This window comes from Canis lupus, chromosome 1 (assembly GCF_011100685.1).
Source record: "Canis lupus familiaris isolate Mischka breed German Shepherd chromosome 1, alternate assembly UU_Cfam_GSD_1.0, whole genome shotgun sequence".
Lineage (NCBI taxonomy): Eukaryota > Metazoa > Chordata > Mammalia > Carnivora > Canidae > Canis > Canis lupus.
This window is the reverse complement of record NC_049222.1, coordinates 37669216-37695679: the sequence shown is the minus strand read 5'-3', so window position 1 is coordinate 37695679 and position 26464 is coordinate 37669216. Positions and strand designations below refer to the sequence as shown.

General features: G+C 35.4%; 1 protein-coding gene and 1 pseudogene across 5 annotated transcripts in view; one reads left to right on the top strand and one right to left on the bottom strand.

Annotated features, from left to right (window-relative positions):
* Positions 1 to 26464, bottom strand: part of GRM1 (glutamate metabotropic receptor 1) — a 398087-nt gene that overhangs the window by 150589 nt on the left and 221034 nt on the right. The gene's annotated exons all lie outside the window — the stretch shown is intronic.
* LOC102157054 lies at positions 12406 to 12817 on the top strand (annotated as a pseudogene).

Genomic DNA, 26464 nt, shown 5'->3' with positions numbered 1-26464 from the left:
GCCCACAGGTCCTGTCCCCGTGCTTTAATGAAATTACTTTTTTGCACCAAAGATATCTTAAGAATTCTTTCTTGCCCGTCAGCTCTGAACCTCACCAACATTACAAAACTACAACAAAGGTATGTGAAACATACTCTGCAAATCTTCTATCAGTCCTCACTTGCCTCTTCTCTTTTTATCTAAACTTTTAAAATATTCTCATGCTGTTCATAATATCCTCTATAGACCACAGATATTTTTTACCTGAGGAATCTACTGGAATCGTTCAGTGATGTGTTTATTTTCTTTTTTTTTTTTTTTTTTTAAATTTATTTATGATAGAGAGAGAGAGAGAGGCAGAGACACAGGCAGAGGGAGAAGCAGACTCCATGCACTGGGAGCCCGATGTGGGATTCGATCCCGGGTCTCCAGGATCACGCCCTGGGCCAAAGGCAGGCACCAAACCGCTGCGCCACCCAGGGATCCCTGATGTGTTTATTTTCTAAATACTATTTACTAATTCTACCATTCTAGGCAGTAGAAAAGATACTCTGCCTTTAAGCAACTAACAATCTGGCAGTCTACAACCTACAGGTGCAAGGACAACTTTTATGTTTATGCCCAACAAAGTAAATAATTTTGTCTTTCAAACATAAAACATCACTAACAAATGATTGCTGATTGAAAATCATATGATGAAATAAATCCTAGCTAAAGTATTAGGAGATTATCATATTAATAGACTAAGGAGAATTTGCATTTTTAAAAACAATGAGCTCAGAAGAGATCCTCAAACACCTTTCAGTGATGTTTTGGAAAGATGGGTATTCTTTGAGCATCTCAAATTGAGTTAGGGACCAATGGGGCTAGGCAGGGAAAGGCCCAGAGTCAGGCTCCCACAAATCTCTAGGCTCTCATAAGTCCCAAGGACACCAAGAGGGCCCAAGGTCAGGTTCCCATAAATCCCAAGGACACTGAGATGCAACAGAGGTAAGGCAACAAAAACAGAGATAAGGAAGTAAATCTGCCCCCCTGGCTCCCAAATGCCAGGGAATATCTTCCTTTGACAGCTACCAAGTAATATCCGAGACTCAAAATAGTCATATGTCATTCACTCAAGAAATCTCAAGGCCATCAACTCCCTAGTCAGGTTTTCTATAAAAGGCCAGCCAGAAACACCCTCAGTGGCAACCCTGTCAGGACCCCTCTCACTTCTGAGAGCTTTCTCTGTATCTTTGCTTAATAAACTTCTATCACTTTACTCACTCTCCTTTTCCGTGAGATTCATTTCTCGGCTACATGAGACAAGAACCAAGCTCTCCGACTTCAAAATTACAGAAAATAGCTGAATGCCTACTTCATGCAACTATCATACTCATAGGGAATGTATTAATACAGATCCATATGGGAAGGCAGAGGTAATGCTACTCTATACCTGGACATAGTTTTGGAATGAAGCCAACACTGATAGAACATAAAAGTGTGGAGGACCATAAAAGTGTGGAGGACCACTGGGCAAAACTGAAAAGCAACTACCATTTTCTTCAGAGCTATGGTCATAGGCAGGAATCTAATTCAAATCATTAGTGGCAAAATCTTGTGACAGATGAAAATATAAAACTTTAATTTATCATATGCAAAGAATATGTCAATTTAGGCTTCATTAATACCATTTTGTATCTGAATTCCATGAAAATTTATTTTCTAGCATTTTTTGGTTTATATTTGAACAGATTACTTTCCTACATTACATTGTTAGTAGTGAGTTTGACAGTTAGATAGTCAGGGCCAGGGTCCCCAACAAGAAAATATGGAGTCAGGACAGCTAAGGTAAAACAGCACTCACATCCTGTTTTGCAGCTTAGACTGGAGCATAATTGCATTCTGCTTTGCAGCCTTTGCAGAAGGATATAGGATTATTTAGAAGACAATTAAGCACAAGGTGTTTGTCCCGATCATAGGCAAGGGGCAGTCAAGACATATGCCCTCATATGTCAGCAAAATAAAGACCATCAGCATGGACATTAACCAAATAGGTAGACAGATACCTGACCAAAGTCCCGATTGGCATGACTCAGCACACCCTGATTTGCTGAAGATAGTTCCGCAAAAGAACTTATAAAAATGCCTAAATTTAGAAACTCCAAGCAACCCCCTCAGGCCTCCCTCCTGCTCCGGGAACTTCATACTATTGCTCAATAAACTTTGCTTTGCTGCCCACCACTCTTCATCTGGTCCTACCTCTTCATTCTTCGAAGTGGTGTGACCAAAACACCCAGGCACTAAAGGCAGAGAATTTCTGCAACAACATTACTCCATTTAATCTACTTTGGCAAGTATTTCTTGGGCACAAGCTTTCTCCTGGGTTTGAGTTCCCTCATCATCCTGGAAACCATCCTCTGAAACATGAGGTTGGACCCAGATTTCTTGATCTGTGAAGTGAGTGTTTATTCCATGACCCCCATTGTCTCTTTCAGTTTTAAATTCTATGCTAACTCTAAGGTTGTCATTACATGAATATGAGGCATGAACTCACTCTGAAACTATATAAGGATATGCAAATATGACTTAAAGAAATGCAACATTATGCATTGATGTTTATATTTTTATCAGTCGGTAACTTATGGAATCTACCTTGATGTCTGCTTCAGAATAAGGGCAGAATTTATCTTATGGGTCAACTGATAGCATCATAAGGTCAACATTTACTTAACATTGCATGTACCATTTCACCTGGCCTGCTTCAGGACTCTGGGTGGTGTAAGAATAAGTTCTTTCCTTAATGGATACACACTGGTTTGTTTTTTTTCCCCCTGTACTTATCAACCTTAAATAACTTTTGTAAGAAAACAAAATTAATTAGAACTCTAATGAACTTTTTGGGAAAATGGTGGCATGTTTCTTGTCTGTTATTTATTGCCCTCTCAGACATTTCAGAATACCTTTATTAATGTCCATTTGAAAACTGCTGTGGGCTATGCTGGCTACTGCAGTCTGCGAAAGACCTGTTTTCCAGATCTCAATTTCAGCTATTTGTCAAGTCACTACCTCAGAATGAGATGAATGTTACATTTATTTTGCACTACAGCCTCACTATGGGTGAAGATTTAATGCAATATGTATGGCTATAAATGTACTGTTCTTATGAAATACACTGATATTTTTAAATGATATGCAACAGAAGAAGTCAACTATTTGTGAATTAATGCAGACATTCACTTGGAACTATATGGAAGACAAAATAATTGTCTTCCATGGTCATGTTTTGTCATGGTCAGGCTGCATTTTAATTGGTATTAGAAAACTTTCAGAGTGAATAATAATAATTTTTTCTTTAGAAAATGATAAGATTGCAGATACCAAATATAAGAGTGCATTTTTAAAAAATGAGCATTTCACATTTTGCCTTGTAAAATATATCATTATACCAATATTGTATAGTGGCTACCATCAGTGGCTCTTAAATCAGTCTAAGGTGAAATCACTACTGCTATTTCTCAGCTTGTTTAACTTCTTGGTGCCTCATAGGTTATTAAATGGTACATTTAAAGGATTCACTAAAGAACATGCCCTCAACAAGAACTAATTGTGAAGTAATTAACCCCTGTTGCTCATTTAGAAAAATAGTGTAGGAAAGATACCTGTGTACATGTTCATATTAGGAAGTATGTAGTACATTTTTTGTAATGGTTCTTGAGTGAATATAATTTTGCACTATTTACCAGAGAAATCCTAGCCTTATTTTTTTTCTAGCTTTATTAATGTATAATTGACAAAAATTGTATATAAAGTATGCCATTTGAGGGCAATCCTGTCTGAGATCCCTCTCACTTTTGAGAGCTATCTGTTTCTCTGCTTGATAAATTTCTATCATTTTGCTTGCTCTCAAAAAAAAAATTAAAAAATAAAGTATGCCATTTGATATTTTGAAACATGTATACATTATGAAATAATCACTACAATTAAGCTAACTTCCTTTTTTTGTGTGGTGAGAACATTTTAAGATTTACCTAGTTAGCAATTTTCAAGTATATAATACAGCATTGTTAATTATACTCACATTGCTGTACATTAGATCTCTCAAATTTATTCATCTTTCATAACTGGAAATTTGTGCTCCTTGACCAGTACTTACTTCCCTTTCCTTTCTCTCTCTAGCCCCTACAAATCCCCATTTAAACAGAGAAAAGTTAAATTCTTCTAACACTAAATTTTATAAAAATTTATAGTTCTTTACTCGTATAGGTATTTAATAAATGTCTGCTAAATGTAATAATAATCTGGATCACGATGTTGGAAAGGGTATACATTAGGTATTCCACAGTGATGAATTCTGATTGTGCCTGATTGGTATTATCTGTTCTTTCAAGTACATTTGTTTAAAATTCTTTCGAAGATTAGTTTCTCTCCTAAGAAACTCTGCGAACATCTAACAAAACTCAGTGATCAGATTGTGATAGCTATGACTCAAATCACCTCTTGATGGCATAAAATAGAATTTTGATAGCAGTTTCTGAGAAAAATTTAAAATTTAGAACAATGGTTTTAATGAGGAACATCTGATGTCTACCTATATACCATTAACGATAGCCATCAGAGAATTATAAACAATATTCAAAAGTAGAAAGTTCATGTTGATCACTTAAATGTCATAAAATAATAATTATCTTGTATTGGGTATTCTGTTTCTGACAGTGTGCCAGGAGATCAAAAGATAGATCGTCACTTCATCACATCATTCTGACCTCACACTTCTGTTTCATAGAAAATATGATCCACTGCTTTATACTGAGAATTTATTTTAATATAATAGTTTAACCAGCAGAAGTTTTTATTTTTGGTAGATCTAAAATTTGACTGTTATGTGATCTTGGCCTGATACTGATACTGTAGCCTGATCATGATAGAGCAGTTAAGTAAATTCAAAATCCAATGAGCGTGTAACAATCCACTGCCTTAGAGGACATGGCTCAGTGCTGGGGATACAAAGAGAATGAGAACCTGGGATCAGTGTCCCCAGGAGCTTAAAGCTGGAATGGGAAGGTAGGACAAAGACACTCATGCGCATAAGTTATACAAGACAGAACATCATGAATTATGAGAAAAGAAAAAAAGTTCTTTCTTTCAGAAAGAGAAGTCATAACCATGTGACAGAGGGAAAAGGATCTCAAAAGCTCAATTAGGAGGTAGTTTGTGAGCTAAGCCTTAATAGGATTATTTTTTTAAAGATTTTATTTATTTATTCATGAGAGAGAGAGAGAGAGGCAGAGACACAGGCAGAGGAAGAAGCAGGCTCCATGGAGGGAGCCCGACGTGGGACTCGATCCCGGGAGTCCAGGATCACACCCCGGGCTGCAGGCGGTGCCAAACCGCTGCGCCACCAAGGCTGCCCTTAATACGATTATTTTAATAAACTTTTAAAAATATAAATCTCTACAACAGAATTTCATTTATCCCACTACTGAATAAGTATTTATTGGGTATCTTCTGTTATCAAGTATGTGGTTGTCAGTGAGAATACAGATATGAATAAGTATTTATCAGAAAATGCAGGAAAGATAAAAAAGTAAACAGATAATAATAACAATGTAGTCAGTGGAAATGAAGAAGTATTTTCATTACCTGGGAAAAGGAAGAACTAGATACTAATAAAGGCTTTTTGGGGAAGAAGTGATGAATGAGCCAACTTCTCTATAAGACAAGTAGACATTATAGAACTCAGGTGAAGTTCTAGGAGATGGTAATGGGTTTAGAATTTTTATGTGTTCAATCATCCAAAACTGTTTGTAAATTATTTACATCTTACCAAATAAAAAACTTTTGAGCTAAGAGAAGACATGAAAAATCCTCAGAAGTGTCATTAGTTTCATATGGCTGGAAAGCAAACTGGTTAGCAGAAGTGGTCAAAGAAGGTGGTGAATTGTAAGGATGGGTCAGATATGAGCGAGATTATATTCTAATGAGATCCCCCCAGGGGCAGCCCTGGTGGTTCAGCGATTTAGTGCTACCATCATCCAGGGTGTGATCCTGGAGACCGGGGATCAAGTCCCACATCGGGCTCCCTCCATGGAGTCTGCTTCTCCCTCTGCCTGTGTCTCTGCCTCTCTCTCTCTCCCTCCCTCCCTCTCTCTCTCTCTCTCATGAATAAATAAATCTTTTTTAAAAAGATCCCCCCAGAAGCAGAAGGAGAATGAATTTTTGGAGGAGCATAAGGAAAACAAGTTACAAAGAAAGAATAGTACATATGAGAACTGATACAGTTCTTTACTAGGTCAGTGGGATAGGGTTGGAAATATGTGAATGACTGCAGAGGCGTGAAAGAAGGAGTTCCAGTGGAACCTGGTAATTAGGTATTGATAGCAATGCAAAGAGTCAAGAATGGTGGCTAGTTTGTTCAGATAGGCTTATCAGTGCCATTTCCTGAGATTTAAAAAAAAAAAGAGGAAGAAGATGGGTATCTGAGAGGAATAATAAATTTACAACCTTGTGAACTGCAAAATGTCTTGTCTATTGGAAAAATAAAGCACCAAAATAAAAGTAAATTTCAGATTTATAGGTTTATTCTATTACTCAACTGGTTACCTAATCTATGGCTTGAAATAAAGTATGAAAAGCAGACCTGATGTAAACCTGATCACAGCTTGTGTAGTCAAGTAGTCAATCTCATAAGGACATTAGTGAAGGTATAAAGCCAGAAATGAAGATCCTAATGAAGTAGTCCTCATCATATAGGTAAGGTATTACTGGAATATATGAGTATGAATAAAATCCCCAGGAGATTGGGTTCAACAAAAAAAGGACATAAAATATTTGAAAAGAGTCAAGGAAGGAGATTTTGAGTGACAAGAGGGAAGAGGAGAACCAGGGAAAAACTGGTGCTAATGTGCTCAAGAAAAAGTTTAAAGGACAAGTGGCCAATGAATCAAATGCTAGGGAGAGATCAAATGTGATGAGCACTGAAAATGTTTCCTTAGATTTAGCTACAAAGAGGCCACTAGTATTATGCATATCTTTGAAAATTCAAAAATAATACTACAAATTTGTGGGTCCATACACATGTAGTAAAAGTATAAAAGAGTAAAAGCATTGTCAGGAAATCCCATACCAACTTAGACAGTGGCTAATTCAAGAGCAGAACTACAGCATTGCTCATGTCCATGCAACCATTTGCATTGTATTTTACAACAGTGCCCTTGGAGTTGAGCTACATAATGATCCAGCTCTGGGGAAATAACAATTGAACTAGCAATTAGTAAGGGAAGTAGCCTTCATATGTCTTCATAGGGAAGAGCTTCATATGTCTCTGTAGCTTTAAAACAACTGAAACAACATGACAATAACTAATATATTAACATTTGTTTAAAATGACTAGTGGTTTCATGGGTATTTGTTATATTATTCTCGTGTTATCTATGTATTAGAAACATTTAAATAATTTTTTAAAAGGCATTCTTAACACTTGCCTGGTTTCTCCCAACTTTGCCTCATGTGTCTTTTCCCTTTGCTGATTTGCTCTGTATCCTTTCATTTTAAAAAATTGTATCCATGAGGGCCACTACATACTGAGTCCTCTGAGTATTCCTAGCAAATCACTGAGCCTGGGAGTGGTCTCCAGAACCTCCTGACACAGCTAGGTTCAATGCATCTTCAATTGAAAAAGTCTCTGAGGGAATCTGAAGAAATGCAGCCTGGGGTAACAAGTCTACTGGCAGCCAACAAAGAAAAGCAGATTCCTAGTTCATGGTTCCGACTCCTCAAGTTCCATCTATAACATGCTGCCACTGACTGGCAGAACGGAAAGCCCAGTGAATCTTGATAAATTTGACTCTAGTGTGCCTCAACTTAGTGATTTCCAGACCATAAAACAGCTCAGTGATTCCAGACCATAAAACAAGGATACCTACTAAAAGACAATTAACACATTTTTGAGAAGGTGGTATAGGGCCTTTTAGTAGACATGGAATAGTTTATCAGATGAAAAAACTGATCTGCACATTTAATTTCTATATTATCTTCTCTTCTTGTTATAGATTGGATTCAGATGTGTGTAAGAACAAATCCCAAATCATTAGCTAATTTTTTATAGTTATGGCATCTTGGAAAGTGACTTAACCTAAGTTTCAGCTTGCTCATCTGTGAAATGATTTGCCATGAGAATTAAATAGAAGGTACAAAATGACTGGCACAGAATTTGGCATATAATAAGCATTTAACAATATTGTTCATACATGATTTTGCATATATCCCTGTGTACTGCCTGCATTTTGAGTTAAGAAGCCAGAACAAGTGGTTAAAATTTCAAGTCACTAATCAAGACCAAAGATGTTTCTGAGAACTCAAGATTAGGAAAACATGAACAGGAGAATTAAGTATTGAGGAACTTTGGAAACTACTATATGAGCCATCTGATCAACCATGTTAAGCATGAAAAATACACACACACAAACACACACACACAGACATTCTACTCCATGACACAAAGTGATTTGTGCAGCCATTATTGACTAAATTTAATGCCCAGTGGAAACTATAAATCAAAATAAAACATTATATGCAAACTTTCAAATTTGCTCACTTCATGATGGATTTTCATGCTTATTATTATTATTATCATGCTTATGATACTTTTGAGATTAACTCTTTAATATGTATTTTTTTAAAATCACACTGAGGTCTTAATTTCATTGACAAGTTAAATTCTTTTGTATTAAAAATCCTATTTAAAAACTATTGTCTAACCAGTATACTGTGTGGTAAGAATCTTACTCTTATTTTTTGTGGTTTGGCTGCATCTTCTACAGAAATTAAATATATGATAGAAATGTTGTTAAAATTCTATTACTTGAGTGATACAGTATATAATGATCACATTCCAAAATTAAACTGGATTATCTAATGACTCACTTGAGAGTACTGAATATGCCTATCTAATTTGCCCTGTTAGACAGTAAGCAAAATTTCCAAATCATATACCCTTAATATGAATGCATTTCTTTTTTTTTCTTCTTTTAATAATAGCCATCTCTAAATATCAGGGAGTACAGCAAATGCTTAGTTGTAGCATTGTACTTTTCAAAACAATGATATTTATTTAGCAAAAATTAAATTCCTTGATTTACTGGAATTAAATTACTACTTAGGAACAGGAATGGTATTAATATACAGTTTTCATTAAGATGCTAATTTATTTAACATTACTTAACTCTCTAGTGAGTACACATTCTATTAAAAAAAACAGAATTCTGAAGTAATGTAATTGCTGAATATTCCCTACAGTATAAGAATTGCACGCATTCTTTCAAATTGATTTGTAATGGCATTATAGCAAAGGCTAAGAACTCATGCATTAGCCTACTTTTTTTTTCTCATGAGAAAATTAAAGATACAAGTATAAATGAAAGACTTGATATTTCTGTAATTGTGTACTTGTTTTTTGTGAAAATAGATTAAACTAGCCTAGTCATTTTGTTATTTTGTCCCTAAAACAACATAGAGATTTTAGTCATTGAGATAAAAAGAAATTAAGATGCAAAAGGTTCTGGTGCCAGCATGCAGATAGACATAGAAAAAAAACTGTTAAAGCAATAAATAAATTTATGCTTGTGTGCAAGGTAAGGTAAGAATCTAATTTGGAGTCTTTCTAACTTGCTATTCATCAGCACACTGTTTACTAAACAATCCTTGCCCACTATTCTGTGACTTTTTTTATCATGTATGTATAATGTTATATATAAAGCTATAGAGGTGATTAGGAGATATTATAATCCCACTACCTAGACAATAGTATTACATTCGGTTAATTCTTTCCAATCTTATTTCACATATATGTTTTTTCTCACAAAACTCAAAACATGCTAATAATTTCATATTCAGTGATTTATGATTATAATTATATTTATGATTATATTATATTTATGATTATAATTTATGATTATATAATAAAAATGTTTCCCATATCAGGAAAAGTTATTTTTAAATATTTTTATGTCTATAACAGAAACAATCCTTACTTCTCCAGTAGCTAGACATTTTGGCTGTTTCTGACATTTTTTTTCTATTGCAAATAATACCAAAGTAAACATCCTTTTTCTTACATTTTGGTCAGTATCCTTGAATATTTTCTTTTTTTTTTTTAAGATTTTTATTTATTCATTCATGATAGACATAGAGAGAGAGAGAGAGAGAGGCAGAGACACAGGCAGAGGGAGAAGCGGGCTCCATGCAGGGAGCCTGATGTGGGACTTGATCCTGGGACTCCAGGATTGCGCTCAGGGCCAAAGGCAGGCGCTAAACTGCGGAGCCACCCAGGGATCCCCTCCTTGAATATTTTCTAAGAATAAAGTTAGGGAGGGGAAGTAGTGAATCAAAAATAAAAAAACTTTTAAATATTCTTCATACATATTACTAGTATGCTTTCCAGACTATTAGAGCCATTCACACATTCAGCAGTCTCTCAGAATGTTTATCTATTCAAAGTCGCCAGCATGGAGAAATATCATGTGATTATTTGTTTAAATCTTTTGTAATTTGATAGGTAAAACAATGCATCAGATAGTTTCTGTAATATCCTTTGTTATTAGTTAAATTATATACATATACATACATATAGACATACACATACATATTTTCAGAGAATAACATCAGCAACATGGCTTAAAAAATGTACCAGGTTTGTGTCACCTCTCCCACCCCACAACAAAATTTGGCATCCATTTTATGGAAAAACGTGTCTGTGGAATCCAGCGTTCTATGCCAAGGGACCCAGGAAGAACCTTGCCTAGTTATGCATCAGGTGATAGGCTGATAGACCACAGCCCTGACTGTGGAACCTGCAAAGGCCCATGAACCAGCTGCAGTCCAGAAGTCCCCAGAAAAAAACAAACAAACAAAAAACTCTCTTAGACAATCACCATAGATAAGAGAGCCATTGTGGAAGTCCAGTTTTCTAGTAAAGTTCCAACACATTGATCACATACATATATACACGGGAAAAAAAGCAGGGGGTGGGCGGCAGGTTTGTACGCTCGGAAGAGGATAAGAGGAACAGTTGCTTTATCTGCATGAGTTCTCTTCCAAGGTGGCACAGCACAGGACCAAGAGCAATCTTCTCAGCACATGATTTTTCCCACAGGGGGAAAGTAAAAGCATGTGACTGAGTACCCAGCTTCCCCAGCTATGCAGGATGCTGTTGTCAAAGAGCCATTTCTCTCTCAGTCTTGGCAATGTATTTTGGATATGATACCAAAAGTACATTCAACAAAAGCAAAAATCAATAAGTGGAACAATGTTAAACTAAAAAGGCTTCTGCACAGCAAAAGAAATAATCACCAAATGAAAAGGCAACATTTGAGATAGGAAAACAATATTTGGAAATCATATCAAATCAATGTAAATTGGTACAGCCACTCTGTAAAACAGAATGAAGTTTCCACAGAAAAATTAAAGGTAGAACTACCATATGATTAAGCAATCCTAGTTCTATGTATATATCCAAAGGAAATGAAATCAGTATTGCAAAGAGATATCTGTGCTCTCATGTTCATTGCAGCATTATTCACAACAGCCAAATGTAGAAATAACCTAAATATCCACCCGTGAATATTACAGAAGATATGATGTATATATACAATGGAATATTATTCAGCCATAGTAAAGGAAATATATTTGTAAAAGCATCGATGGACCTTGAGGGCATTATGCTAATTAAAATAAGCCAGACAGAGAAAGACAAATACTGTATGATCTCACTTATATGTGGAATCTAAAAAAAAAGCAAAACTCATAGAAACAGAAACTAGAATAGTATTTCCCAGGGACTTGGATGTGGGGAAATGGGGAGATGTGGGTTAAAGGGTACAAACTTTCAATTATAAGATGAACATGTTTTGGGACTCTAGTGTACAGCTTAGTGATTATACTTAACTATACTGTACTGTATACTTGAAAGAAAGAAATGGTAAATATGTGAGATATTAGAGGTATTAACTAACCATACTGTTGTAATCATTTCACAATATATTAGTATATCAAATCAACATGCTGTACACCTTAAACCTATACAATGATATATATATATATATATATATATATATATATATATCATTGTGTGTGTGTATATATATATATACACACCTAGTTATATCTCACTAAATCTGGAAAAAGAGTAAATAAATTTTTTCCTATACATTCACTCAAAAAATATCTGTTAGAGAAATTAATTTCTATTTGGTAATTATCTGTTTATGTCATTTGCCCATATCTTTTCATATCTGTCTCATATTTGTTACAACATTACAGTGTGTGTATACACCATACACGTTTTTGTATATATTTATGTATTCACACAGAGTCTTTTATATACGTTGAGAATATATTACCAGTTTGTTTTTCTTTAAATTTGATCCACCCTGCTCACAACACCCCCCTATGGTGACCACCATTGAGCAGCTGGCAGGAAGAGAGTACGTAGTGGAGAACAAAGGCTTTGACGAATACACGAAGGAAGTAGGAATGGAAATAGCCCTGTGAAAAGTGGGTGCAATGGCCAAATCAGATTGTATAATCTGTTCTGATGGCAAAAATCTCACCATAAAAAACTGAGAACACTTGGAAAACAATACAGTTTTCATGTAATCTAGGAGAGAAATTTAAAGAAACTACAGCAGATGGCAGAAAAACTCAGACTATCTGCAACTTCACAAACAGCACGTTGGTTCAAGATCAGGAAAAGGATGGGAAGGAAAACACAGTAACAAGATAATTGGAAGATGGGAAATAAGTGGTGGAATGCATCATGAACAATGACACCTATACTTGGGTCTTTGAAAAAGTAGCGTAAAAATTCCATCATCATTTTGGACAGGAATTAGCTATGAGGATGAACAAGCTCATTTCAGTGAGCAAATCTCCATATTGATTTTTTTATTACTGTGTTCAATTACCTTTCATACAAACACTTTACATGCAACTATTTCAAAGTATTGATTTAATTATAATCCTTTTGGTTAGTAAATAAATTTGTTTAAAAATATTAAAAAATAAAATTTGGTCTATCATGATTTTTGTAGGCAAAAGAAGTTTAAAGAGCCAATTTTATTTATTTATTTTTAAAGATTTTATTTATTTATTCATGAGAGACACAGAGAGAGAGGCAGAGACACAGGCAGAGGGAGAAGCAGGCTCCATGCGGGAGCCCAACCCCGGGACTCAATCCCAGTCTTCAGGATCAGGCCTTGAGACCAAGGCAGCACTAAACTGCTGAGCCACCCAGGCTGCCCCGAAGAGCCAATTTTATAAATACTTTCCTTTTTGATTCATTCCATTACCTTGAAATATTTATCTATATTATCTTTCAGCATACTGTTAATATAATATATATATAATGAAAGTTATAAATAGATACAGAGATCTGTCTAAAATGTATTTGGTTTATGCTGTGAGATAAAAATCTAATGACTAAAATCTAATGAAATGGAGAATATATCTGTATAACTTTTCAGCAGATTCTTAAGATTTTAAATGAAAATGTTTGTCTATTGCCTTCACCTGAGGGCAACATCTTGGCTGGTCACAGATTTTCTTCAAAATTCTATGAACATTTTTCAATTTTCTTCTATCATAAAAACCTGAAGCTAGCCCAAGTTTATACCTTTGTGGCCAGTCTTTTTTTATTTGTTTTCTTTTTTGTTCTTTGCTTACTTATTCATAAGAATATTTTATAATTTTGAAGTTTATAAATATTGAAAGGATGTGTCTAGATGCCTTTTTTAAAAAATTAATTTTATCTGAAGTATGGCATGCCCTTTCAATGAGTCTTTTCTTTGTAACTGGAGACCTTTTACAATTATACTGTAAATAATTACTTCTGTTCTAATGGCCTTGGCCTCTCTCATGAGAATGCATGTAACGTTTAGTTTGCATATCTTTCCTATTTTTTCCCATACCGATAGTATGCTTTCTCATTACTTTTATTTATTTGCTTTTCTCTCTCTATTTTTGGAGACCATCTTAAGCCTTTTCCTCAAAATGAGATTAAATGAAATCACATATCCCAACAGTTTTCATTACTGGCTTTTTATTCAAATCACTTGTGAAATTTAATAGTAATAATAATAATAACAAAGATGGCTAGGCTTAGGGCTAGGACATTGCACAATTCATAAGACATTCTATTCTCTGTTGGTAGTGATTGTTACAGTTGTTCAGTGATGTGAAACTGCCTAAGTCCCACTCTAGACCAATTAAATCAGAATCTGGGTGTGGGATAAAGCATTGATATTTAAAATATTTTCTTGGGATCCCTGGGTGGTGCAGCGGTTTAGCGCCTGCCTTTGGCCCAGGGCGTGATCCTGGAGACCCGGGATCGAATCCCATGTCGGGCTCCCGGTGCATGGAGCCTGCTTCTCCCTCTGCCTGTGTCTCTGCCTCTCTCTCTCTCTCTCTCTGTGTGACTATCATAAATAAATAAAAATTAAAAAAAAATTTAAAAAAAATAAAATAAAATATTTTCTTCAGTTGATCCTAATGTTCAGTCATGATCAGGAAGATGGAGAGCCAGTGGCACAGGCATAAGGCTTAGCACATGTTCTGAAACATACAGTGCTCAGTACAGATTAAATATCCACAGCTTCAGCATCTGCATCTGCATCATCATTTAGTTATCCATAGTGTCAATTTAATTCTTTAGCACAGATTTTAATCTACTTTTGCTATTCCATTTTTTTTATTCCCTCCTCACTGTATCTCTGCCTCATGTTCTATTCTTTTGGCTGTCTATCCTTGTTTCATGAAGACCATGTCTTGTTTATCCTATTGAGGATGTCAAGAAATTTTCTAAACTTATTTTCTAATTAGATGCTATTTTCAAAAATAAGAGCTCTATCCAGGCACAGTTTTGCTAATGGACAAGATGTATGGCTTGGTCCCACGGATTGCTAAGAATGTCTTATCAAACATCCAGGTAGAATGTGAACCAGCATGCACAGATTCTCAAACATGGTTCTGTTGAGTTAGGGAAAGCTTTTATCTTATCGACTTTCTCTGGTTCTCTGATTGTTTGAAGAGATAGAGTACACTCCACTACATATACTGAAGACAGAAGTATTCCAAACTCCATCCATTTTCCTTAATTTATCATTCAACAAATATTTACAGAGTCATACTCAATGCTAGGTAATGTCCTAGATACTAGAGAATACACAGGTGAATAAGCTAGACTATGTCCCTCCTTTCACAGAGCTTAGTACTGGAAGCAGACAATAATCATCTACATGAATAAGATAATTTCAAATAGTATATTTTCTTAATGTACTATTGCACATTAAGAAAATAACATAGGACAGTATAAAAAGGGTCTGGAAGGGAACAACATTTACTTGCTGGAAATATACTTATTGGATGCCATGTGTCACTATCAACATATCTGCTCTGATATTTCCTAAGACATGGTAAATTGTCACATGGATATGGAGGAGAAGTTCTATGACTACTTCAAAAGACATTTACCAGAAGATACCTGTCCAATGTTCTAGTTGGTCTTGGGCCAGGACCTCTTTGCCAGGAAGCAGAGAATGCAAATAAAATGTCTCCCCACTTTCCTTTAGAGTACTGGAGCTTAGTCTATTGTGAGAAAGTATCTATTAGTTACCAACTAGTTCTCATCTCAGTCTAAAATGTTAAATTTACCCAAGACCAACAATAGTTTTACAGCCAAATTTAGTTGGAAAATTATTACGTTCTTTTTTTCTCCATGTTAAAGGTCATTTTGTGGGAAACTGAGAATAGTGACATCTATCCAAACTGGAACAGCATGCTTAAATAGTTCTCTTTCTCTTTATGCTCTATAAAACAACTCTTTGCCTATGTTGCAAGGCCTTCAGGCTCTTCAGCTCACCTTCCTTTCCTACTCATTTTTAATGTCACTGTGTCTCTAGTTTTTGTCCTCACTGCATTGTCCCTATTCCTGCCCATGCCCTCCAGATATATGTCTTAATCCAACTGTCCCTTGGCCTTTTATTCTAGCTTCATGTTTGGATATGGTCCTTTATTTCTTCCATGATCCCACAATGTGTCACCTGCCAATAAATCCTTCCTGATTCCTTCACTTAAGCCAGATTTCCAGTGCAGCTGACTTAGTCAGGTACTGGGATTCCACTAGTTCTATAGAAGAATTCAGATGAAGATGACTAGCCAGGTTAAGCCAGAGATCCCATTTAAATATTTCAATTAATGGCTTTCACTCAGTGGCTCTACCCTGGCTGTTGCCAAGTAGAATGTTTAGATTTTGAAGACACAACAGTGAACAAGGCATACAGGTCCCTGCTAAAATGGAAGTAACAGTAAATGGAGTAACAGACAACAATTTCTATGTTAACTAACAATTTTAAAACAGTGTGATAAGCATGGCGATTGGGGAAATGCAGTTATCTAAGATTATATACCCATCCTACATTTGAGTTATATGGAAAGAAATTATCTAAACTAGGTTCTGATGGATAAGTTAAATAGGAGTGAGCAAAGAAAATATATGGGAGGGCAAGAGTCTTCTAGAAGCACTAACTTTTAATCATGAGCATGCCCAGGTATTGAGATCAGCACAGCTTTGCTGGGTAGACAGTTGGTAAGAGCTTGGATAGAAAAATGTTGATCAGTTCTCAGGGTACAGCCTGGGCAAGAAGCCTTCATTATTCTAGATGTGATGAATTATTGTTAATTTGTTCATTCAGCAACTATATCTACTTTCAATACAGAGCATGATTTTGGGCCACAATACCAAACATGGGAAGTATGACATCTTCTCTCATCTATTTTACTCCTGCCTTGCATGTAGTGAGGTCTACTTGTAGGGTTTTTGGCTCCAGTGACCCCTCTGAAGTCAATCCGGTGGAACAAACCCACAGGTAGATAAATCAAGAATAAAATAGGGGCAGCCCTCATGGCGCAGCGGTTTAGCGCCGCCTGCAGTCCAGGGTGTGATCCTGGGGACCCGGAATCGAGTCCCATGTCGGGCTTCCTGCATGGAGCATGCTTCTCTCTCTGCCTCTATAAATAAATAAATAAATAAATAAATAAATAAATAAATAAATAAATAAATAAATAAATAACATAGGAGAAAATGATAGTTGACATTTACTACTTGCAAAAACTCCCTAAGCACTTTATTGACGTTGTCTCATCTAATATTCAACAGACCCTAAGATATAGGTGCTCTTATTATTTCCATATTACAGGTTGAAAAAGATAAAGTAAATTGGGTAAGATGGCACAGCTCATTGGGGCAGGCCCCAGCGAAGGCCATATGGTTCCACAGTCCTCTCCCCAGCTGCTATCCCAAGAGATGTCAAGAGAGGGCTCTGGAAAATGCTTACTCCTCAGGGTACAGCTTGAGGAAAAGGAACTGGGAAGCAGTCAAGGAACCAGAATAGGGCTTTGCAAGGGAAACCAACTGAAAAAAACACCTCCTGGAGAACCTTGTCATGAAGACTCAGAACAGTTTCAGTAGACTGGTGGGATGAAAGCTGGATTGGAGACACAGCAAAGAATAAAATGAGGAAGTAGAAGCAATAAGAAAACATTTCAAGAAATGCAGCATTTGAAAGAAAGGAGAGTTATAGCTTATGAGAATTGGAAAGTTGAGGAAAGATGTTTTGGGTAGTTTGTCGGGGTATCTGAGAAGCTTTATAAAAAGAGAAAACAGACGCCTGGGTGGCTTAGCAGTTGAGAGTCTGCCTTTGGCTCAGGGCGTGATCCCGGAGTCACCAGATTGAGTCCCACATCTGGCTTCCTGCATGGAGCCTGCTTCTCCCTCTGCCTGTGTCTCTGCCTCTCTTTCTGTGTGTCTCTCATGAATAAATAAATAAAATATTTTTTAAAAAAGAGGAAACACTTCTGGTGGAAAAGGACAATTTGAAAATGCAAATGAGAGAGAACAAACATAGGGTTTAGGTTCCAGAAGAGGCAAGAGGAAATGAGATTGAGAAATAACATACCTTAAAATCAAATCATTAAAGGCTTCTTCTGGTGGAGAGACACAGAGTTCTTTGAAGACAGAGAAATAGAGGAGTTTCAACTAGGTACATCTCAAATATAAATCAGAGAAATCACTCAAGGTTTGACAAGTATAGATTGAGTGCTGAAGGCTTGAATCTAGAGGGAATTGCCAAGTTCTCCTTGGAAATGGGATAGGAAATCAATAAACAATAAATAAAAGATTGCTGAGAAGACAACCAGCTGAGGCATGCTAGTGTGGATGCAGAGTGGAAGCTTTTTTGATATGGTTTAAATCATCTAAATAATATATAGTAACCAAAAAGCAATTCATAACACTTTAAACCTATGATTTTCTTGTTTGAAACATATAAACAGATTCAAGTCCTTTTGACCAAACCTATGCCTTGGGGGCTGACTGCCCACACACACACACACACACGCACACGAATTAAATAAACAGTCCCTTATTTTACTAATTCAAGCCACTGAACCCCAACACAACAAACCCAAAATTTTAGATCAAAATATATTTTATATACCAAAATATATATATATTTTTATATACCAAAAAAGGTCAAATAGCTCTTTCAATGCAGGGAAAACTGAGAAAAGGTGTGCTTAATCTTTCAAGTCTTATACCAGAGAGCAGCAACAAATGCTGTATGTGTGGAACAGAAAATTTTCTATGCTATTTTAAAAAGGAAATCCTAGTTTTACTGAGACTTAAATCACACCTTATTCTCTTCATTTTACTACTTCTTCAATACTGTTTTTCTTCATATTCTGTTTCTCTTAATCTTCCTAATTTTTTAATACAACTCCATTGTTAGGAAAATGTGATTAACACTACATCCTTAGGTAAATAAAATTAAAGAAATTTTAGGTGTCTTGGTTATTCAGTTACTGTCTGCAGTTTTATTTGATGGGAAAGTGGGAGGCAGAATGAAGGGGGAAAGGTGGTACGAGAGAACTTGATGTTTACAAATTGCCTACAATTTGCTGATATTATAGAGAGTATAATAAAATGCTTTCAGCTGTGTATGTGATTCATAAGTCATGAAATCAACATGGCATCCCATGAACCAGGCTTTTAAAAAGTGTAATAGAATAAAATAAAGTGAACAGAGTACAATGCATATACTAAGAAAAAGTTTAGAGAGACTTTTGTCTCAGTTATATACAAATACACATATACATATCCACCTGTGAACCCCAGATCATGATATAAAATGTATTTTTTCCTGTGAATTATGGTCAAAAAGCTCCAAAATCACCAGTTTAATGTTTTGGGCTAGCAAGAATTCATTCTATTTTTCCCAGCATCCAGTTTCCTTTTGAGGCCTTGAGATAGAAATTCCTAGATCCACTTCCTGGTATGGAAGCTGGAGAAGTCAAATCAGCCAACATGAAACTCCTTCCTGAGACTTAATCTTGAGCAGGAGACACAAGGATGAAAATTGTAAATAGTTGCCACATACCCTTTCTAGTGATGGCTTCTAGACCACCCTGTTTAGGTTAGGAGACCATTTCTCTGATTCCTGCTGCCTTAGTTTTTGCCCATTGCTGCCCATTCTCTAGCTTCTTGTCAATATTTTAAGTCCTGACTTCTTTCTGATAAATTATTTTTGCTCATTACCTTGAGTCAATTTTTGTCATTCTAATTGAAGGACCCTACATTTATGTGTTGGTTCATTTAAATCTCAAAACTATCCCGTGATGTAGGTATTATTTTATTTAAATAATGAGACAAGTCAGACTCATGGTGATCTGGTAATTTTGCCAAAGGTCATTTGCAGGTATGATATTCAGACTAGGTCACTGTGGCTTAAAGTTTATCCTCTTTCTATTAAATAATGCACACTGAGCTGGCACTAGCAGACAGTGATATATTTCATATGCAGAATAATTTTATACAGAAGATTTTTCAGAGAATAGTTATTTGAGTGAATCAAAATCAATAGTTTTCCATTAACTTCAAGATAAAGTTCAGCAGTCTCGAGATCTCACAGAAAGTTTTAAGATTATACATGTTGAGAGAAAATATAGCTTAGACTGGTTTGCTGATATTTCCATTGATTTTAAGAAAGAAAGGTCTATTATCCTATGAGTTGCATCCCATTAGCAATAAACCAGAGTTCTGGAACTCTCAAGATCTATCAAATGAAGGTGAACAGCTCAGAAATTATCCTAAGAAATGCATCAGTGTCAACAAATAAGAGACTGGATAATTCAGCTGAACAATACTATTTTTCATCAACAATTATAAATTCAGCTCATCCATTCCTCTAAATCTCCTCCTCAAAAGCACACACACACACACACACACACACACTCTCAATCATTTATTCTTGTAAATTCTTTCTGTTACCACCCCTCCACACACACCCTGTAGTACAGTCTCTCATCTTCTTCAGTTTGCATTACTGCTAAGGCTTTTAACTTGTATTCCTAAGCCAAAATTCACTTTCCTCAAATCCATGTTTTTCATTGCTGCCAGAGCAGAACATGATTCTCTATCATTCATGCTTGAAACTCCTCGTGGACTTTCCATTATTTAAAGAATAAATTATAATTTCCTTATTTTAATACATATTAATATTCATCAATATTTTAAAGCTTAGAGTTTTCCAAACACATTTTATGTGGTTTTATATCTGTGCCATTACAGATGCTGCTTTAACTGTGTGGAATGTCCTTTCAAATTGCCCTCTTGGAAAAATCCTATTAATTCTTAAATACCCAGTTTTGATGTTACCTCCTCCAGGCTGTCTTCCCAAATATTTTCTAATACCACTAAAGACTTAATCACACTCTCCTTTATTATCTCTGTTTTTTGTATATACAGTCTGTTCTTGTTCATTTATTCAACTATTATTTTACCGAGGCACTATTCTAGACTCTGAGGATATACCTATTGAGTAAAACAGACAAAAGTATCTAAATTCTTAAGACAAAACAATAATGAGGAAAGTAAGTAAAACATATCAAAAGTAAGACAGATATAACTTCTTAGGAATAAAAAAGAAAGAAGTATCAGGTATAGGGGGCAACATTTTATTGAAGATAGGGAAAGGTTTACTGAGATGCATTTGAGGAAGGGAGAAGGTGTGAGTCTTTGGAATATCTGAGAAAGAGCATTTCAGATGGAGGGAACTATAAATGCAAAGGTGCCCAGGTAGGAATGTCCTGGGAGAAATTAAGAAAGAGTGACTGGAATCAGGGCTAAAAGACACAGTCAGAGGAGACCAGGTCATGTAGGATTGGGCATGAGTTTTGAATGAGATGGGAAGCCATGAAAGGGATCAAAGTAGGATAAGAGATATGATCTGAGTTGATTTAAGCTCACTCTGCACAAATTCTGCCCTCATCCAAATGGCCCAATCAAGTGCTGAGACCAGATTAGACAGGCAAGGTGTCTTTACTTTCATGTGATTCTTATGAACAACTGTGAAAACAGAGCATCTGCTGCTTTTGGCCTAAGGTAGTTTCCAACTAAGACCTGCCAGATATATACAGCAAGTCTGTCCTTCATTTCTAATATTTGAATGTTAGGTCGCAAATAATTCAAAGGAGAATAGTGTATGATCTACTTTCTTTAGGGCTGTCCATCTGTGAAACTGTCAGTCACATCTGAACATAAAATTAATGCAAGGACAAACATAAAAGGATTTTGAGGTTAGAAAAGCACTATGCAAAGAGTACTGGGAAACTAAGTTGGAAGTTATTTTACTGGTGATTTAGTGACATCAGCTAATTAAAAGTAGACTGGGAGAAAGAAGGGATGGTGGCATGGAGTTGATATTTAAGATGCCCTATTGTGAGAAGGTAAAAGATCAAAGTTTCCACAACATATTTTCACAGTTTTAATATAGGCAATGCTCTAATCATTTAAATGCTCCTATTTGGAAAGAGATAGATGACTACTATAGTTGCTACTTAAACTTATCATATATTCTTCTAGTGATCTTGTTTTTAAGCCTGAAAATTAAGGAAACTCACACTAGCACTTCATTAATCAAATGACTGCATCTGAACTGAAAAGCAAAATGTTAGAAACCCCGAAGTTCCTTAAGACATTTGTCTTCCTAAAATAGTCCCATCTGTCACCTTAGAGTCAAAAAAAGCACAGGAAATTATGGTATGCCTTTCCTAACCTTTATATAACAACGTCATAGTTCTCACTTACTAAAATATTTCCAGTAACATGTTTCTTAACTTTATCAGCTACACAACTTGTCATGCCCCTGTACCTGCAAAGAAAAGGTAGGTGAAATTTATATGGACTGCACACTAAGGTGAGCTCTGGAACCAAGTGGGTCCAGTCCTGGCTGCACCACACACTGTGTGATATTGGTCAAGTTATTTAATCCCTCTGTGACTCAGTTTCCTTCTCTGCTAAAAGAGGCTAATTACCTACCTGAAAAGTTAGTATGTCAATGAAACAGAATAGTAAGTAAAATGTTTAGAACAGTGCCTAGAACAATATAAGAGCCCAAACATAATGTTAAATATGTTGAAAATATGTAGAAAACTCTGGGGATATCAAAATACCTGTGTAGTATAGCAAATACTTCAATATCAAAAACAATTTAAATAAATATTTTGAATCTTTTATATGCCCATCTCCATTATATTTACCGCCAATCCAATTTACCTACGTTAGCAGTAATTTATATAGCTTTTCTTATATCTTTGCAACTCTTTTCATTGCTGAGGCCTATGTTCTTTCACCAATAGGGCCTTTTAGAAATGGAAGCAGCCACACTGCTGTGGGTTACAGTATAAGAAGCAGGGTGAAAAAGGGAGAGAGAGAGAGTGGGAACAAAGAAGAAAGCTTTTATTATGCAATAGCTCTTGTCTGGATAACTAGTGCTTCACCAGAACAGAGGATCAGCTTCCTTCCCAATTCTTAAGGCCTAGGATCCAACAAAAGATTCTTAGAGAAACCTCTCATATTGTTCTTTTCCTCTTTGTACAGCTTTACTAAAAGTAGGATGAGTCTCTAAAAGGTATGTTGATTTCATTACACATATATAAGAAACATATTATATGTTATATATTTTCTATAATATAACATGTTATAATTGATTATTGTATACACTACATGGTATTATATAATGTATACAGTAAATAAATTATATATAATATATACACATATGTATATATGTATTTCTTAACCTGCTTTAACATTGATTCTTCTAAAGTAATGGGTCCCTACTTTTAGAATTGTTTCACTTACCCTTTCCCAAAACCTGCTTCCCCACTTCCATGCAACTGTATCTTTGGGCAGCAGTCAGCGAGATGGCCCAAGGCCCTTGCCAGATATAAATGGAGATTTGATCCAAGACCATAACAAAGAACCTCTCTTCTTGGAGAATTTAGAACTGGGGCTGAGAAAGGTATTTCTTCTTACCCGAAAGACTGACCTTCTATCATGTAAATGTGGGTGCTTATTTACAGTCATGTATTCCACCTTGTGAGCTGAAGGAGAAGAGGAAGCTGGTCCACAGAGGGAGAGGGAAGTGTTTTGCAGAGGGATAGTGATGGGAAAGTGTCCTATTGACATTTATAGGTCTGCTACTAGCTACTTTTCTGATACCTGATGTGATCTTTCCCAGATTAAAAATTCATCTTTTTTCCCCATGTTAGTTCAAATAGGTTTCTATAACTTGTAACCAAAAGAGTCTTTATATATATGTTCAGTTTCATCAAAGGACAACATATATGAAATACCTATTCTATTATGTTTCGAGTATACAAAATGAAAAAAAATATGATTCTGGCATTTTTGATGTTGCATCGATCAAGAAAGAAGAGATGTAAAACACAAACTGTGACAAAACATGGTAAACAGACCTATCTGTGAAATGTATTATAGATATAGCCATTAATAAACGATATTTAACCCTTGGTTTCTCAGCCTAATTACTCCTTTGATCTCCTCTTTGCTGAATATATCCACACACTGACTCCCAAAGATTATCAGATCCACCATCCTAAGCTATGTCACTGAGTCATCTCTTTCACCTGGATGGTGAGTTCCCTGTTGAGCTTTGCCCCCTTGCAGAAGACTGATCTAGGAATTCTACTGCCTTTCCAAGCCAAAGAATCTGTCACCAAAGCTATTGCTCTCAGCTAGAGCAAACTACTTTGGCACAGTCACCTGAGCAGTAGGTTCAAACCGTATGTCAAGGAGCCGTTGAAGGCAAATTGGTCCATACACCAATGATAGAGTATATTTCCTAATAACTAAGAATTTTCTCCTGGAATGTTAGGGAATAAGATTCCAAGCACAAAGAGACTGCCCTATTCATTTGTTTTAGTTGTTTTGGGCCCTAATATCTGTAGAATTTAAAAATTATAAACATAATTCAGCCTTGTTTAAAATTAAAATTTAACATCAGAAGCTAAATGTTTCTAACAGCAGGAACTTTGGGAGAAAAGTTGAGCTCTGAAAACACAATTCAATGAGACGGCACTATATCTTGTTATATTGCTAAGATAAATATTTGCAAGCCATATCTTTTGAAGGGACTAAGACCATAAATATCAGACAGTTGAAGTAAAAGGTTCTATCTTGTAAGATTTATACATTTGGCTATAGCTATTAGAAAAGCATTTTGTTCCTTATAGGTTTTTCACTTACATTTTATTTCTAATTAATTGTCATATGTACACTAATCTCAAGACTATAAAATGTAGGTATTCTGGGAAAATGAATGCATTCACTATACATTTGTGACAGAAAGATGGAGGTTTTGAATATTTAACCACTCTCTATGATCTTGCTATATAGTTGTCTTTGGTCTATATAAAATCTGATCATATTCCCTGGACTTTAGAAACCTCATAGTTCTATCTTTATATCATTTTTGGTAATAATATAAATAAACAGTAACTAAGACAAATATTTTTAAAGTATAGATAATATCAATTTCTTCAAAATATTTATTTATAAAAACCTTGAATTTTAGAAATCATCAATTTCATTTCCAAAGCTTTGCTTGGTACAATCCACTGCACCTAGAGGTCAGTTTTATTTGAATAGCTCAGAAAGAAAAGCATTAAAAATGTTTCTTGAGCCACAGTTCCTCTTTTCCTTACTGTCTTATACCTGCCTTTTGCACATTTATATTACCATTCCTGCCCCTAAACACAAGTCAATTTGTGACCTTTTTTAAAAATTATCTTCCCACACAATTATATTTATGTTTGCAATGATTTGTTTACTCATATCTATTAGGAAATGTTAAAGTATGAATGACACACAAAGAACTGCAATTAGCCTTAAGAACAAAAGAATAATTTATCATTTTACCAAATGACAAAACTTACTGTTAATAATTCATAATAAAAACAGCAGCTATCAATTAGGAAAAAAACAAACAAATCATGTTGGGGATAGAAGTGACAAAGCCGGAAAAACCATCAAATTTGCAATTATCAGCTGCTCTAAATTATCAGTGATAGGTGATACCTACCCAAAGGTATGGCTATAGCACAAAAGAACAATTAATGAATTCATGGCTAATGGCTATATTTCTGGTTCTGTTCCTATTTCCCAAAATGAATAAATATAAGAGACCTCACTAACTAGAACTAATAAGGATTGTAGGAAATAAAAATTTGCTAACATAAGCTATCTCCAACCTAGAAAGGAGCTTGATCTGAAAGTCCTACTACTAAACCAGTTGGTTAGAATTTAGAATATATATATATAAAACATTATATATATATGTATATGTGTATATATACATTTTAAAATATAAAATATATTTAATATATATATTTTAAACTATCAGTACTGGTCTGAATCCCCAAAACCTGCATAGCCAATAAGGTAATTAAAATATAAGGAAGGGGGCAGCCTGGTTGGCTCAGCGGCTTAGCGCCACCTTCAGCCCAGGGCGTGATCCTGGAGACCTGGGATCGAGTTCCACCTCAGGCTCCCTACATGGAACCTGCTTCTCCCTCTGCCTGTGTCTCTACCTCTATCTCTGTGCCTCTCATGAATAAATAAATAAAATCTTTAAAAAATAAAATATAAGGAAGGTTAACTGTCATCAACTGATGTAAGACCTCTTGGGTTCTTTGACTTGTAACAGTGGCCTTCAAAGATTTGAGGTACTTAAAAGTTAGCTACTTCTGCTAAACACATAGATATTTATTGAATAGATGTTTATTAGGTAGAAGGCACAATATAGTTCATGCATTACATTATTTAAGTCAAAAAATTCTCCAGTTTTCTGCCTTATTTTAGATGCTGTAATTATACCAGGCCTGAAAGAACTACTAAAGGCAGACACAGGAACACTTCAGAAATAGGATTCTGTTTACACTACGGTTTCCATTAGGAAAGCAGACATTATGCTAAACCAATGGCTGGACAGAGAAGCATTTAAGAATCAAGTCTGGAAATTTTCTTGAGGCTACAGACCACAGGCATAACTAGATTCTTATCTCCAATTTAGAGTATCTCTAAAATGTTTTAGCAAAT